The following is a 17,412-nucleotide window of genomic DNA, read 5'->3' on the forward strand; positions in this document are numbered from 1 at the left end:
ACGCAAAGTGCACCCACTGGGTGTAGTCCCCGAGACTATGGTGGACTGCGGGCAGTCGACCGTAGTCTTAGTATTTATTGTATTTGTCGTTTTTCGCTGTAAAATAACTTCTCCTCCCTGATTGCAGAAATCTTGTGATCTTGGAGCTCGCTTTGCTGACTTGGAGAAATAGCAGATCCAGCTGAACCTTGACTTGGAATTGGCCAAGACAGAGCTGCAAAAGGCCAAGGACGACGCCAATGGTAAGACGAGCTAGTCGACTGGTTTGTCTTAGGCTTGAGTACCCTTCTGCTCTTTCTAAATCAAGCACCATTTCTTTGCAGAGAAACTGAGAGAAGCTCTGGTGAAGAAGGATCAGGATTTGGCTGCTGCTCAAAAGGAAGCTGACGACAGAACCGCTCTGGCTGAACAGAAACTGGCTTCGGTCGGCCAGTTGGAAGAAGAGAACACCAAGATGAAATCTGCTCTGAACGAAGCCAACAAGGAGTGCACGCGCTTGAAGAAGGACAATCTCAACCTGTACGAGAAGATGGAAGGCATCGCTCGCAGGAGGGACGATCTGGAGAGCTATCTGAGGAGCCTTGCCAAGAAGTTGTTCATCAAGCTTGAAGGTACACATTTTGTTCTGACTGATGTTTTTGTCGACTCAGCGTATGAAAATTGACTAATCCCTGGACCGTGAATGCAGAGCTTTGCCAGAACTTCGAGGAGGAGACTGGGCGGATTGAGCCAGGTTTGGACCCAATCAATTCTCCCGTGAAAGATGAAACTGCCATGAATCTGCTCCGACTGGAATCCCGCATTGACGGTGTTGTGGACTACTTGGCTCGACTGAAGGTCGCCACGTCACGGATCGATCCGGCACTTTGGCCAGAGGCCACGCTCCAGAATGATCTTGAGTCCCTGATGACTCGACTTAACGAGATCCCTGATCGAGTGCAGGAGTGGAAGAAATCTTCTGCCCAGTGCGGTGCTGACGTGGCTCTGTCTTTGGTTCGTGTCCACTCCAAGGAGGTGCGACAAGATAAGCTAGCAGAAATCAAGGTCGCCAACACCCTGAAGCACGACTTCCGATCTTTTATGGAGACTTTAATCGCTGCAGCCACTCGGATCACCGATGGCGTTGACCTGGACGAGTTCGTCGAGCCTGCCAGTCCTCCTCCTGCGGAGTGAACAAACTTTTATGCCCCACCTTAAATTTGCCTCGGAATGCCGAGTGGTTTTTGTAACCGTTAAACTCTTTTGGGCTGAATGCCCGAGCACTTCGATCTGTGGTCCGGAACCTTTAGGATTTATCTGAACTTGGTTTATCGTTGAATATCTTCATGAATCCTCCGTCGAGTGGAACTCGTTCTTCACTCGAGACAACTTTTGTATTTGCGGAGCGGCTCCGAAGGAGAAGGTAGCAGTCGACCTGCACCTCGTTGTCCTTGCGGGTCGGCGATGGAGCGCACGTTGTATTTGTGGTGAAGCTCCCAAGGAGAAGGTGGCAGTCGACCTGCACCTCGTCGTCCTTGCAGAGTGGGATGGAGCGCACGTTGTATTTGTGGCGAAGCTTCCAAGGAGAAGGTGGCAGTCGACCTGCACCTCGTCATGATTGAGATGTGTTTCGTACTTAGGCGAGTACTAGACTGCATCTAAGCCCCCGAGTGGGAGGCTGGCTCACCACTCGGTAGGATTTTCAAATACTTAGGCGAGTACTGGACTGCAGCTAAGCCCCCGAGTGGGAGGGTCGCTCACCACGTAGGATTTTGAAATACTTAGGCGAGTACTGGACTGCAGCTAAGCCCCCGAGTGGGAGGGTCGCTCACCACTCGGTAGGATTTTCAAATACTTAGGTGAGTACTGGACTGCAGCTAAGCCCCCGAGTGGGAGGCTGGCTCACCACTCGATAGGATTTTCGAATACTTAGGCGAGTACTGGACTGCAGCTAAGCCCCCGAGTGGGAGGGTCTCTCACCACTCGGTAGGATTTTCAAATACTTAGGCGACTACTGGACTGCAGCTAAGCCCCCGAGTGCGAGGGTCGCTCACCACTCGGTAGGATTTTCAAATACTTAGGCGAGTACTGGACTGCAGCTAAGCCCCCGAGTGGGAGGCTGGCTCACCACTCAGTAGGATTTTCGAATACTTAGGCGAGTACTGGACTGCAGCTAAGCCCCCGGGTTGGAGGGCCGCTCACCACTCGGTAGGATTTTCAAATACTTAGGCGAGTACTGGACTACAGCTAAGCCCCCGAGTGGGAGGGTCGCTCACCACTCGGTAGGATTTTCAAATACTTAGGCGAGTACTGGACTGTAGCTAAGCCCCCGAGTGGGAGGCTGGCTCACCACTCAGTAGGACTTTTGAATACTTAGGCGAGTACTAGACTGCAGCTAAGCCCCCGAGTGGGAGGCTGGCTCACCACTCGGTAGGATTTTCAAATACTTAGGGGAAACGGGTTCGCAGCTAAGCCCCTGAGTGGAAGGCTAGCTCACCACTCGGTAGGAAATTATTTTTACAAACTTAGGCAAAACGGATTCGCAGCTAAGCCACCCGCTGGGGGATTTCCCACGCAAACAAAAACAATAACAATCACTAGGAAAATTATAACGCTCTTGTCTTTGATAAATAAACTACAGAAGTTTTTCTTATTACATCTCATCCGAGTGAGAATTCAAGTATAAAAGGGGCGGAGCGGCCCCGCATTCCAGGGTCGTGGCTCATCAATCTGGCGATCGATATTATAAAGGTGGTACGCTCCATTGTGGAGGACTCTGGTGACTATGAAGGGACCTTCCCAAGTAGGAGCGAGTTTGTGTGGTTTCTGTTGATCCACTCGGAGGACCAAGTCTCCTTCTTGGAAGGCTCGACTCTTCACATTTCTGGCATGGAATCGACACAAGTCTTGCTGATAGATGGTCAATCGGATCATGGCCATTTCTCTTTCTTCTTCCAGGAGGTCGACTACATCCTGTCGGGCTTGTTCTGCTTCATATTCAGAGTAGAGCTCGACTTGGGGTGCGTTGTGAAGCAGGTCACTCGGCAAAACTGCTTCGGCCCCGTAGACCAGAAAGAATGGGGTTCTTCCGGTCGATCGGTTCGGGGTTGTCCTCAATCCCCAAAGAACTGATGGAAGCTCGTCGACCCATGCGCCTGCTGCGTGCTTGAGATCGTGCATCAATCGAGGTTTCAGTCCTTTGAGAATTAAGCCGTTTGCTCTTTCCGCTTGTCCATTCGACTGGGGGTGAGCGACCGAAGCGTAGTCGACTCGTGTGCCCTGAGAGGCGCAAAAGGCCCTGAATTTGTCGGAATCGAAGTTTGACCCATTGTCAGTGATGATACTGTGCAGAACTCCATATCTGAATATCAACTCTCTGATGAAACTGATAGCAGTGCAAGCATCAAGATTCTTGATAGGCTTAGCTTCAATCCATTTGGTGAACTTGTCGACTACTACTAGCACATGAGTGAAGCCGCTCCTGCCCGTTCTTAGTGGTCCAACCATGTCCAGCCCCCAAACAGTGAAGGGCCAGACGAGTGGAATGGTTTTCAGGGCTGACGCGGGCTTGTGCGACATATTGGAGTAATACTGACATCCTTCACATTTGTCGACTATCTCTTTCGCCATTTCATTCACTCTTGGCCAGTAGAATCCTGCTCGGTATGCTTTAGCCACAATGGTCCGAGAGGACACATGATGACCACAGGTCCCCGAGTGGATATCATCAAGGATCATCTGACCTTCTTCTGGTGTTATACACTTCTGACTAACTCCAGTCGCGCTTTCTCTATACAACTATCCCTTTATGATTGTAAAGGCCTTGGATCGACGGACGATCTGTCAAGCCTCTTCTTCGTCCTCTGGGAGTTCTTTCCTTAGGATGTACGCGATGTACAATATTGTCCAGTCGGGAGTGATGACCAAGACTTCCATGATCAGGTCGACCACAGCTGGAACTTCAACTTCAGTTGGATCCGTGGCACCTTTTGGCTGCGGGGCCTCTTCAGTGAAGGGATCCTCCTGAACTGATGGTGTGTGGATGTGTTCCAAAAACACATTGCTGGGAATGGCTTCTCTTTTGGAACCTAATTTTGCCAAATCATCAGCTGCTTGATTTTTCAGTCGGGGTATGTGATGAAGTTCTAACCCCTCGAATTTCTTCTCCAGCTTTCTCACTGCATTGCAATAACCAGTCATGGCTGGACTTCTGACGTCCCACTCCTTCATCACCAGATTAACCACCAAATCTGAGTGGCCATAGACCATGAGGCGACGGACGCCGAGTGAAATGGCCATGCGCAACCCATATAAAAGTGCTTCATATTCTGCCTCGTTATTGGAGGAATCAAAGTGGATTTGAAGGACATATCTGAGCTTATCTCCACGGGGGGAGACCAATACTACCCCGGCACCGGAACCATTCAACATTTTGGAACCGTCGAAGAACATGGTCCAATGCTCTGAGTGAACCTAAGTCGGCAGTTGCTGTTCAATCCACTCGGCGACGAAATCTGCTATTGCCTGGGACTTGATAGCTTTCTTTGCCTCAAACTTGATATCTAGAGGAAGGAGTTCAATCGGCCATTTTGCCACTCGACCAGTTGCATCTCTGTTATGCAGGATCTCTGACAATGGAGCGTTGCTGACGACTATAATGGAATGATTAGAGAAGTAGTGAGCAATCTTCTTTGTGGTCATATAAACCCCATATACAAGCTTCTGATAATGAGGATATCTTTGCTTCGACGGGGTCAAAACTTCAGAAATATAATATACTGGGCGCTGAACTTTGAAGGCTTTTCCTTCTTATTCCCGCTCGACCGTAAGTACCATACTAGCGACTTGTCCCGTGGCTGCGATGTAAAGCAGCAAAGGCTCTTTGCTGATTGGGGCAGCAAGCACCGGCTGGGTGGAGAGCAGAGCTTTGAGCTCTGCAAACACTGCATCAGCTTCAGGAGTCCACTCGAACTTGTCTGACTTCTTCATCAATCGCTAAAGAGGCAATGCCTTTTCACCGAGACGAGAGATGAATCGACTTAAAGCGGCCAAGCAACCAGTAAGCTTTTGGAAGTCGTGCACTCGCACAGGACTTTTCATTCGGAGTATAGTACTGACTTTTTCCGGATTGGCATTGATTCCTCGTTCGGAAACAAGGAAACCGAGTAACTTTCCGCCAGGAACTCCGAATGTGCACTTTGATGGATTAAGCTTGATATCATACCTCCTGAGGTTGGCAAAGGTTTCAGCAAGGTCAGTCAGCAGGTCGGAACCCTTCCGTGACTTGACCACAATATCATCCATGTATGCTTCCACATTCCGACTGATTTGAGTGAGCAAACACTTCTGAATCATCCTCATGAATGTGGCTCCGGCATTCTTGAGGCCGAATGGCATGGTAACATAACAGAAGCACCCGAAACGGAGTGATGAAAGCTGTTTTGATCTCGTCAGGCCCATACAGACGGATCTGATGGTACCCGGAATAGGCGTCTAAAAAAGACAGTCGCTCACATCCCGCAGTCGAGTCGACTATCTGGTCGATGCGGGGGAGAGGAAAATGATCTTTCGGGCAGGCCCAATTGATATGTTTAAAGTCAATGCACATGCGAAGTGACTTGTCCTTCTTGGGGACCATGACAATGTTGGCGAGCCACTCGGAGTGGTAGATCTCTCGGATGAACTCCGCTGCTAAGAGCCGAGCCACCTCCTCACCAATAGCCTTTCTCTTCTGGACGGCGGACCGTCGGAGATGTTCTTTGACAGGTTTTACTTTTGAGTTGACTCATAGGCGGTGCTCAGCCAGTCCACTGGGAACACCCGGCATGTCAGAAGGCTTCCATGCGAAAATGTCCCAGTTCTCACGAAGGAACTGGATGGGCGCTTCTTCCTATTTGGAGTCGAGTGTTGTTGAGATATGAGTCAGAGCAGCACTGGGATCGGTCAGTGAATGTGAGCCGGCTTCGTTTCGCCGGACGACTGAAAAGCTGATTCTGTAGTGGGCTTCTTGGCTCGCAACAAATCACTCGGGTCTGCAGTCTTCTGGTATTCCTGCAGCTCCACCACTGCCATCTGAGCATCAGCGATCTTTGAACCTTTCTGAAAACACTCTTCTGCTTTCTTTCGATTGCCCGTAACAGTGATCACACCTTTGGGACCAGGCATCTTCAATTTGAGATACACATAACATGGTCGAGCCATGAAGCGTGCATAAGCCGGCCTGCCCAAAATAGCGTGATACTGAGTTTGGACATCTACAACTTCGAACGTCAACTTTTCTTTGCGGTAATTATTGGAATCACCGAAAACCACATCAAGAGCAATCTGGCCGAGTGACTCAGACTTCTTCCCAGGAATGACTCCATGGAAACTCATGTTGCTGGTACTGAGTTTGGACATCAGAATGCCCATCCCTTTCAGCGTCTCAGCATACAGTATGTTCAAACCACTGCCGCCATCCATCAAGACTTTAGTCAGTCGAGTGCCTTCGACAACTGGGTCGACCACCAAAGCTTGCCTCCCAGGGGTGGCAATGTGCGTTGGGTGATCGGACTGGTCGAATGTGATGGTAGTCTAAGACCACTTCAGATAACTGGGTATTGCCGGAGCAACCACATTCACCTCACAGTTGATAACTTTCAGTCGACTTTTGCTTTCAACATCAGCAAAAATCATCAGGGTGGAATTGACCTGGGGGTATCCATCATCACTGTCTTCCTTGTCCTCAACTTTGTCCAACTCCTTTTCCTTATCTTTGGGCTGCTTGCCTTAGAACTGCTGGATCAAGAGCCGACACTGTCGAGTGGTATGTTTCGGGTAAATGAACTTACCCTCTTCATCTTTCTTGGTGTGGATGTGACATGGCAAATCCAACACATCATTTCCGTCTTGGTCTTTAACTTTCTTGGGGTTCCAAGGTCCTTTGGGTTTCCCCTTAAACTTTCCTTGAGTTACAGCCAAGGCTTCCCCAGGAGCAGCTGGCTCGGCTTTCCGCTTCTGTTTCCGATTGGAATTTCCTCCGGTTTCTTGAGCGACTGACTTGAGCTTGCCACTCTTGAGTCGATCCTCATCTTCACCATTAGCATACTTGGTGGCAATCTCCATCATCTGATTCAGAGACATATCTCCGGTTCGACCGAATTTCAGATTCAGTTCTCTGTACTTGACGCCTTCTTTGAAGGCGCAGACTGCTTGGTGGTCAGGCACATTCTCTACCGCGTGATGTAACATGATCCATCTCTGGATGTAATCCCTCAAAGTTTCATTCGGCTTCTGCACGCAAGACCGCAGTTCCGTCAGCCCTGCCGGTCGCTTGCATGTTCCTTCAAATGTGGTGACAAACACTCGGGCGAGATCTTCCCAAGTGTAAATGCTGCTGGGTTCTAACTGATTTAGCCACGCTCTGGCCGAGCCCTCCAACATGAGAGGCAGGTGCTTCATGGCCACTTCATCATTGCCACCGCCAATCTGGACGGCCACTCGGTAATCTTCAAGCCAAGTATCGGGCTTGGACTCACCAGTGAACTTACTGACTCCAGTCGCCAACCTGAAGTTGGGAGGAATCACACCGGCCCTGATGGCTCTACTAAAGCACTCTGGCCCCGAAACATGTACTCTGTTGCTGGTAGGTGCATCTCTGTCGTGACCTTCTCGGTGAGCTCTGTTCCTGTCGACCAAACCTTGAACGAGAATGGATCTCGCATCAAAGCCTGGTTCCCTGGGGTCGACTGGAATCCTTCGCCCAACACTATGAGGGCGCCTGTCATCCTTCTGTCGAGGCACACACGACCCGTTCCTCGGGGGAGGGGTGGGCACTCGACGTCGATCGTCACGATCGAATCGGTGATCATACTGCTCATGGTTCCCGTACTGATTACGCCAGTCCCCACGTCCCTCACGCCTCGGGGACGATCTTGGGCTATGAGCCAACTGGACTGTGTCTGCAGCAACGGATCTGCTATGAATCCTGTTCCACGACTGAAAAACAGTGGAATTCTGGTCTCCTCCTGCCCGGAGTAACGCTCTGATCTGCAGCAAGCCTCTACCAGCCTCTGACTGGGAAGGCTGAATCGACTCTGCTATACGGGCTGCAGGTGCTAAATTCTGAATCGGAGTTCGATATACCTGCGGGGGAGGAAAGAGCTGACGTCGACTGGATTCTGGAACCCATTGTCGCGCACGCTCGTCGAGTGCTCGCTGGAGGTTCTCCAGTCGAGTGCGCTCGGCCAAGTTTGCCAGGCGCGCGTCCTCCAAGGCACGAGCCTCGGGGGTTTCTCCAACGATAGGAGTGTGCAGTGCATCCATGTTCCGGCGACGAAGTTCTTCTCTCTGCAGCGATGTGAGAGGCTCGGGGAGATATTCCTCATGGGGACGCGACAGGTCGCCTCCACCTGCGCCTCCATCGGTGCGGGGAAAACCGGGAGGACTGGGCGGTCCACTAACCATCAAAACCTCCGCCGCCGGATCACTGCTGTCGCACTCGGATGCGGTCTCTGCGGAGCCAGTCGAACAGGCCGTAGAGGGATTCGTCGGGCTCGATCACCGCAACTTGAGGGGTGGCCGACTGGCGTGCCACCGCATGTCTCACCCACCGCTGAAGTCTCGGTCGACTGGAGCGCTTGCGCCGGTGGGAAACAGGGAGGGAGGACAACACAGGAGCCGACCGATAGTGGGTCGACGGTTGCCGCAAGAGGACGCCGCGGACGCACGCGCGAAAGTGCGTTGCCCCACGGACAGGGAGTGCGTCCACGTCGAGGGGAGCCTCCTGAAGCTAAGCAGAGTCGTCGGCGATGAACGTGAGCGTGCCGAGACGGATCTCGCAGCCCTCCACCAAAACTCCGCCAGAAACCATGATGATTTGGATCGGAAAAGATCGCAACTCCTCCAACAAATCGCTAAAACACCTGCCCCACGGTGGGCGCCAACTGTCGTGGTTCTAAGTCTGACAGTAATGTAGGGGGGTAGGTATGGAGAGGCAAGATCTTAGCTATGGAGAAGTTCTAAGCACACGAGGTTTACGAGTTCAGGCCCTTCTCGGAGGAAGTAATAGCCCTACGTCTCGGGGCCCGGAGGCGGTCGACTGGATTATGCGTGTATGAATTACAGGGGTGCGAACTCTTTACACTGAGGAGGGGGGTGGCTTATATAGAGTTCGCCCGACCCCTCCGGCCCTAAGTTGTGCAGGGTTTTAAATACATTAAGGTCGGGCGTTACTGGTAACGCCCCTAATAAAGTGCTATGATGACCATAAAAGCTACTCCCTCCGTAAACTAATATAAGAGCGTTTAGAATACTAAAATAGTGATCTAAACACTCTTATATTAGTTTACAGAGGAAGTACTTAATAACCGACCGTTAGCGTGCGGAGTGCCTTTAGGTCTCCTGGTCGTCGAGTGCTTGGATCTTGGTTGAGTGATTGCTTCTTGGTCGAGTGTCTTCGAGTCTGTCGAGTGGAACACCTCCAAGTCGATTGAAAGGTGATTTGTTCTAGAAATGTCCTTGGGTAGGGCAGTTGGGACAGGTCCATGACCCTACCCTAGGTACATAGCTTCATTAGTGTGAGGCTGCCGTCGCCGCAGAATAACAGGGGGAGTGGGTGAGTGGAGGGATGGCCTGGCCAGCAGTGGGAGTAGTATGGGGACGGTGAGGCCTCCGCGGCAGCACAGCCGGCCACGGGAGGCAGGAGCATGCGGCACGACCGGTGCTGCTTTGGGCGGCTGGGGCAAGAAGACCAGAGGTTGAAGAAGCACTACAGCCGTTGGATGGACATCGTTGACCATGTCGCACCGAGAGCACCTGGGCGGTGGACGATGGCGAGGCCTACGAAGGGAACGACACGGAGCCGGGGAAGAGACGGCAGTGGTTGTCCACGCGGTGGAGAGTACGAGGGTTGACTGGTTCGGCTGCCGTCGCCGGAAAATAATAGGTGGTGTGGGTGAGTAGAGGGATAGATAGGCTAGGGATGCGAGTATGATGGGGCCGTGAGGCCTTCCCGGTAGCACTGCCGGCCACGGGAGGCGGGAGCAGGCGGTTCCGACGGCGCTGGTTTGGGCGGCTCGGGCAGGAAGATCAGAGACTGAAGAAGCACGATTGTCGTTAGATTGACATCTAACGGGCTGACGCTGGTAGAGTCGATTGTTGACTAAGTTTCTTTTTTGAGAAACCTTGTGTACGCATGAACTTAGTAGGCCCACAAGTCAGCCTCCAAATCCGTGGCAGACAACATAAAGCCCATTTGCTATTTTTTATAATTTGCAGCCCATTTGCTAATTCTTAAGTAATTTATTACAGCCCATTTTCTGCCCAGGACAATGGTCAAAAAGTCCAACCTTATTTTTCATATTTCGGTAGAGTCCAAACTGTTGTAATCCCGAAATGATAAACATTTTTTAAGAACTTATTGATTTTCCAAAAAAATCGTTTTGTTTTTGTAAGCAAATAAGACGTGGGACAATTTAGTTGGTTTAAGGGAAAACCAGTGGTAAAAAAATTAGCGCTGGGAGGGAAAAAACAACAAAAATAAGGATGTAAATATGAAAAGGGAATTTTATGTGTTTTCAATATAATGATACATGTATATGAACTAGTAAAACTATAGGTAGAGATTAGAAAACAGATGTAGGACATGCGTTTCAAGAGGAAAATAGAACTGGGCTGTGTGTTTGATTCAGTAAAAAAACATCCTGCAGATGTTGTAAGACAAAATATAACTAACGTTGGCAGGCCAGAGGCCAGTAGATACCTGCTGGATCTTTGTGCCCCGTTGACGTCATGGGCTGGGCCTGTTAAAAACAAAACAACCCTGGGCAATCTACAGCCCAGTTGAAACTTGCTTGACCTAAAAAAAACAATATATGTGCTCAATAAACGAGAGAATTCTACAAGTACAGACTGATAACTGGGATGCAACACGGATATTTTTTTATCGTGATAATAAGTGCATGCACTTGTTTCGAAAAAATTGGAGAACTGGGAATTCGAACGGCGGGTGCTTATGCTACCCATCAAATAAAAATCAGGTGTCTGAAAATTCGTTTTGAAACAAATGATTCAGCTTTATATCCACGTCGACCCTCGGCATGATGGTTGGAAGCAAATGCAAGTTCATACCAAAAGATCGTTAACAACAATACCAACTTGCGGACGACAAGGTAGTACAACTACCAATACCAAACTAACTTATAATCTTTTTACTCCTAGCTCTAGTGTTCGTCTGGTAGAAAATCTTGCAGAGGACCAGCTCCTGCTCCTTCTCTTGCTCCAGGTCCCCGAGGTGGTACTGGTGCATCACCCAGTTGGTCCTCTGCTGGTCGTAGTTCTTGTTGGTCTGCAGCACCAGAACCTTTTTGCTGCCCATCTGCCGGCCGTTGACCATCACGAGCAAGGTATTGCCGGTCTTGTGCCACATCGCGTGCATGCCGCACTCCGATTGTATCTTGCGACGCGTCCATGCGCCCCTTTTGAACGCCCTGGAATTGCGCTGGAAGAAATGTTTCCTTAGGCCACTCAGTGTGATACCTGCAGTATTGTGGAATACAGGTTTTAGTGTACCTAGTTGGCATTTTCATAACATCTTTGGCATGTTGCAGTAACTTGTTTCACTTTTTATTAATGTCAAATTGTAATTGCTTCACTAGGTCTGCGTCTAAAAAGAAAAATAGAGCTATAAACAAAGGAATATGTTTGTGCAAGTAGACGGCCGATCGGTGTCTTACCTGGAAGTTTCTCAGGTTGGGTGTAACATATGTCGTGCTCGCTGTCGATGGTTGGTATGAACAAATCGATGAGGGACTGAAATCTCGCACTGTCAGCACTCACTTTGGCCTCAAGGTGCTCGATCAGCTCTTGATCCGTGGGATCGAACTTGACACCAGCCGGCAGCACGGGCCCATCCTTCTTCGACTTGCATCGGTAATTCCAGTTATATGGTACTCAATGTATGATCAATCGACTGTTTTAAGTGAATGATGAAAGATTTCGACAGATAAGTGGTACTCCAAATCTGAAGTCCAGAATACCCGAACACGTCGCCGGGATTCTTGTGTCACCTCATGCGCAGCGTGTTGTCACGTCAATTCAATGTGTGGACATGATGAATAATTTGACCGACGTATACTAGTATTGCTACTGTACTACTTACTAGTCGTATTTAGTGTCACAATTTATACATAGGTTTAACTAACAAGTACGCACTTGAAGCCTAACTGATATATATATATATGGCTTCTGCACAGCATCTCCATCATCATTATCAGTACATCCTACGCAGGTGAGTTAGGATGCACTTGATCCCAGGAAGGTATCTATCCTTCAAACGAGAGGAGTGTTTCAAACTAACAACAGTACATAATATCCAACAAAATAGGGTCGTGCTACAGCAGCAGAAAACATGGCTCAGTCTAGATATCAGCACGAATCAAGTTGTGCATATTTGCTGTTGGCATGAACCACATCGCCGCATGTCGGGTTTGCAAAAGCCATCCATCGCATGGAAGCTAGATGCCTTTCACACACTGAAGATAATCTGGCAACAAGCTGTGTCGACGAATCTCTGGATATGGTGATTCATGAAACCCATGGTATGATGTGTAAAAACATCCCCCCCTCGCGAATGGAAGTTGCATAGCACAGTAATCATCGCCGGTGATATGATCGATGATTGGTTGGATGATCGGATAATTGAGCCCGAGGAACAAGGAGTGGTTGCCGAGACTGTAAACACGAAGCAGCCATACCCATCAATGTCACGAATGCCCCACGCATTGTACTGCATGTGGTTTGATGTAATGGTTTGGTCAATTTGGTACGTGCGAATGAGCATCAAATGACCGCCGTCAGCTGAACGAGCGATAAACCACCACCCATCGGCTGGTATGATTCCAGGTCCTGGAATCATGAAGGCTAGCGCATTTGCGTCTGCTGCAACAATTCAAATTGGAGACCAAAAGGACAAAAATAAACAATCATGTTTAGAGTATGTGTGGAATTAAGATTATTATAACAGTGACACATATCATAGACAGAGAATTGCAATGTTGTGGTCATAATCATACCCCAAGTTAAAAAAATAAGCCATTGTCTTTCATATTCTAGAAATATGTCATGGTTCAAACATCATGTAACAATGAGAGGAAAACAGCTATGACAGCGCCTACTCATATTCTACCATAGCACTTACTACTACTGTTCTCATATCAACTCTAAGCAATAACATGCGTTGTTATAAAAATCTTGTAAACGAGAGTAACATATAGCAATCATGATGTTATGCTCATAATATGTATTCTAACAATCATTAGATGCCAATTGTTCTCATATCAACTCTAACAATAACATGTGTGGTCATAAAAATCTAGGAAATGAGAGGAACATATAGCAATGATGTGGTTATAGACATGCTATGCATTCTAAATTTGTAACAAATGAATAGGCAGTCGTATTCATAAGGTAAAGATGAGATGAGATAGAACAATTACACGACGATAGATTCCACCAATATAGGTAGCCAATCTATGCGTCGACCACGTAAACAATGCCATCATGCACTATAGCATCAGACAAAAATGTTTCCTCAACAGGATTGATGATGAGTCATAACCATGTATGGTGACCGGATTCCAGATAGACTAATCCCTTGTTGAACAAGGCAATGAGCTTGTAATCCATGTATTCTTCTGATGGTGTGGGAACTTTGCAGATTACAACTTTCTGCAAACAGAGGTCGAGCCAAAAGCTTGACGCGTCTCGTGCGTAGTAGGCAGGAGTGTCCGGCGGGCCATGTGGCTCGATGGCGGCGCTATCCAACGATGGAAGGGTGATCTCTCGCTGGGTGTAGATATCCACGAGATGCCACGGACTACCGGTGTGGTGGATGAGGACGATCTAGTTGGCCTTCATGCCCGCTCAGTAGTAGCCGCGCATGAAGGACAGGTGGACAGGTAGTGGTAGCATGTCGAGGGGCACCACGACAACCTCCGTAGGATCGTCAAGTCGGTGTATAGGCCACCTGCGAGGATCGGGCATCAGCAAGCAGGCTGTCTTGAAAAGAGCCGGCCGGTTGCAGACGAGTAGACGGTACAAAGACACCGAGCATGCGGCCAGACGGACGGTGCTGAGTAGGTCCATACGGCTAAAGATCTGCTCCAAGAGAAAAACGGGGAGGGAATTCCAATTGCGGCTCTACGTGTCAGTCGGTTCTGCCGTTGGGGTTTTCGGTGCCTACGAGCCAGCGGGGAAGTGGATTCGGGCGGGCGAGCGAAGAAGCTTCTCCTCGTGTGGCCGAGCAGTGAGCGGGGGGATATGGTACGCGCGAGCTACCAAGGAAGATGGCGCGGGCGGGCGAGCAGTGAGCGGGGGTAAATGGTGTGCGGCCGACGATAGGGAAGAGAGGAGGAAGAAGAAGAGAGGAGGAAGAAGAAGAGACTAGTTGAATAGTTCTCTTTGACCGAGATGGGGAATAAATGGATCGCGAGGACTTCCTTTCTACAGTATCCTATGCCTCTACGCTCACTTCACTCATTTTGCTCCGTACCTAGTCACTTGTTGAAATCTGTAGAAAGACAAATACTCTGTATTTGGGAACAGAGGGAGGCTTTTACTCCGTACTATTTGGGAACAGAGGGAGTATCACCATATGGAGGGAACAGAGGAAGCTTGAAATATGAACATGTCAATGGGAGGGAGTAAGCCCCATGCATGCATGCATGCATGCAACATGCAACACTCACATGTACACATGGACGCACGCAACACTCACGCACCCATGCGGCACACAGCACACGACGCAACACACACGCTCACGCTCAAGTGCTCAACCTACTCCCTACGTCCGTGAAAGACTGTACATTTAGAGATTTACACATTGACCAGGGCATAATTAACGCCCAAAAGTAGCAGACTTATGTGTGCATGCGACCATTGACATAAGAAGATTAAATGAAGGTTGTTGCATGCTGTAATTAAGCATAGACATGTAGCCTATACCTACAGCAAAAGTTGGTGCATTAGTCAATCAATATCGATTTAGATTAAAGGCTAAATGCATTGGAAGTGTAGATGTACATCATGTAGTACACTCTTTGTTGGAAGACCGAGGGAGGACACGTGCATGCACTCACATACACAGCCAGGGCGGTTCGCGTGCAAGGGTTGGACTCGTGTCGCGCCTGCGTAAAGTTTTGTTTAAATAATTTCTTTGCTCTACCAACTGACTGGTGGGACCCAGAAACTAGGTGACAATTTAACCAGTCAACAAAGTGCCATGTCGACTATTTGGCCGGTCAGTAGGGTGCAATATGGTGCTCTACGATGAGCTAGTGATCGCATAATCGCCGCAAAACTATATATAGTGACCGTAAAGAGCGTGTTGTTACATACGTTGACCACCAGTGTATTTTTCTCATTTCAAATTAAGCCATATTAATCGGAAAGGACGCAGTATGGACTACTACTACTAGTACTAGTACTGCTTTGATGTGTCCCGTCAACTCGCCGAACGAGGAGAAGCTTGCATACTACGCCTCTCCCTTGCCCACGTGCGCGGTGGTTCGCAGGATGAGGAGAGGGTTTTGACTACAGCGCCCTCTCCCTCTCCCTCTCCCTCTCCCTCGCCCTCGCGGTGGATGTGCAGCAGTTCAATCGGTGTCAGATTGCCAGAAGCATATTGTACTGTAGTATCATCATTGTTGGACCTTCCGAAGAGGCGAAGAGCCAAGTGCAAGGTTCACACGGGTACGAACTGTTGAACCTCCTGAAGAGGCAAAGAGCCAAGCGCAAGGTTTTATAGGAGTTGTCGTCCTAGTAGGAGTGTACTAGTACAACTATAGCGAACGATGCTACTATATGATGCCGCCACGTCACGTATATCCAAAGCTGTGCCACCTTTTTTTCTCAAAGAGCGTGTTGGAGCCCGTGCAACAACCACACAAGTTGCACGTACACATAACACATTTACTAGTAATAAATTCTAAAGGACAAATGCCAGTATGCCACACAAGTTCATCTCCAACTCATGTGATAAATTTGTGCACAACTAGTCTACATATATTCACAGCCCTACCGTTCACAATTACCGTACTCCACTTACACGTTATAGATGGGCTACATGTCCTCCTCCAAGTTCCAGTCCCAGGTGTTCTTCATGGATGGCACGATCCATAGCGGTGGGCAACGGGAATCATTGTCGCAGCTTTCTAGTCCGGTTCCACATGATGGAGACTCATCCAAGCTGAAGCGACATAAATCAGGGATAGCGTGTCCCAACATGTCGTTCATCCGGCAGTGCACACTGAAGACACAACCATGCTTCATGAACGGCAGGCCTTCCGTGTCGTGCACGGAAGGTGGCATCCGCTTCACAATGGGGTAGCTGTCCCCGATGAAAAGCGAGTACTCTCCAAGAGTGTTCCTCGGCACCCACGTAGCATCACGAGGGTCGAACTCGGCGCCGTTCATCTGGTACACGCGGCATCCCAGATCTGGACACATGGTGACATACATAGTCAAGTGATACGTCTCCGTCGTATCTATAATTTTTGATTGTTCCATGCCAATATTATTCAACTTTCATATACTTTTGGCAACTTTTTATACTACTTTTGGGACTAACATATTGATCCAGTGCCCAGTGCCAGTTCCTGTTTGTTGCATGTTTTTTGTTTCGCAGAATATCCATATCAAACGGAGTCCAAACGGACTAAAAACGGACGGAGATTTTTTTGGAATATATATGATTTTTGGGAAGAAGAATCCACGCGAGACGTTGCTCGAGGGGCCCACGAGGTAGGGGGCGCCCCAGGGAGTCAGGCGCGCCCATGACCCTCGTGGCCACTCTGTAAGGTGGTTGGTGCCCTTCTTTTGCCGCAATAAAGCTAATTTCCGGATAGAGATCGTGTTAAAATTTCATCCCAATCGGAGTTACGGATCTCCGGGAATATAAGAAACGGTGAAAGGGAAGAATCTGAGAACGCAGAAACAGAGAGAGACAGAGAGACAGATCCAATCTCGGAAGGGCTCTCGCCCCTCCCATGCCATGGAGGCCATGGAACAGAGGGGAAACCCTTCTCCCATCTAGGGAGGATGTCAAGGAAGAAGAATAAGGAGGGGGCTCTCTCCCCCTCGCTTTCGGTGGCACCGGAGTGCCACCGGGGGCCATCATCATCACCGCGATCTACACCAACACCTCTGCCATCTTCACCAACATCTCCATCACCTTCCCCCATCTATCTACAGCGGTCCACTCTCCCTAAACCTGATGTACCCTCTACGTGAACATGGTGCTTTATGCTTCATATTATTATCCAATGATGTGTTGCCATCCTATGATGTCCGAGTAGATTTTCGTTGTCCTATCGGTGGTTGATGAATTGCTATGATTGATTTAATTTGCTTGTGGTTATGTTGCTGTCCTTTGGTGCCCATCATTTGATTGCGCGC

The sequence above is a fragment of the Triticum urartu genome, chromosome 6 (genome assembly GCF_003073215.2).
Source record: "Triticum urartu cultivar G1812 chromosome 6, Tu2.1, whole genome shotgun sequence".
NCBI lineage: Eukaryota > Viridiplantae > Streptophyta > Magnoliopsida > Poales > Poaceae > Triticum > Triticum urartu.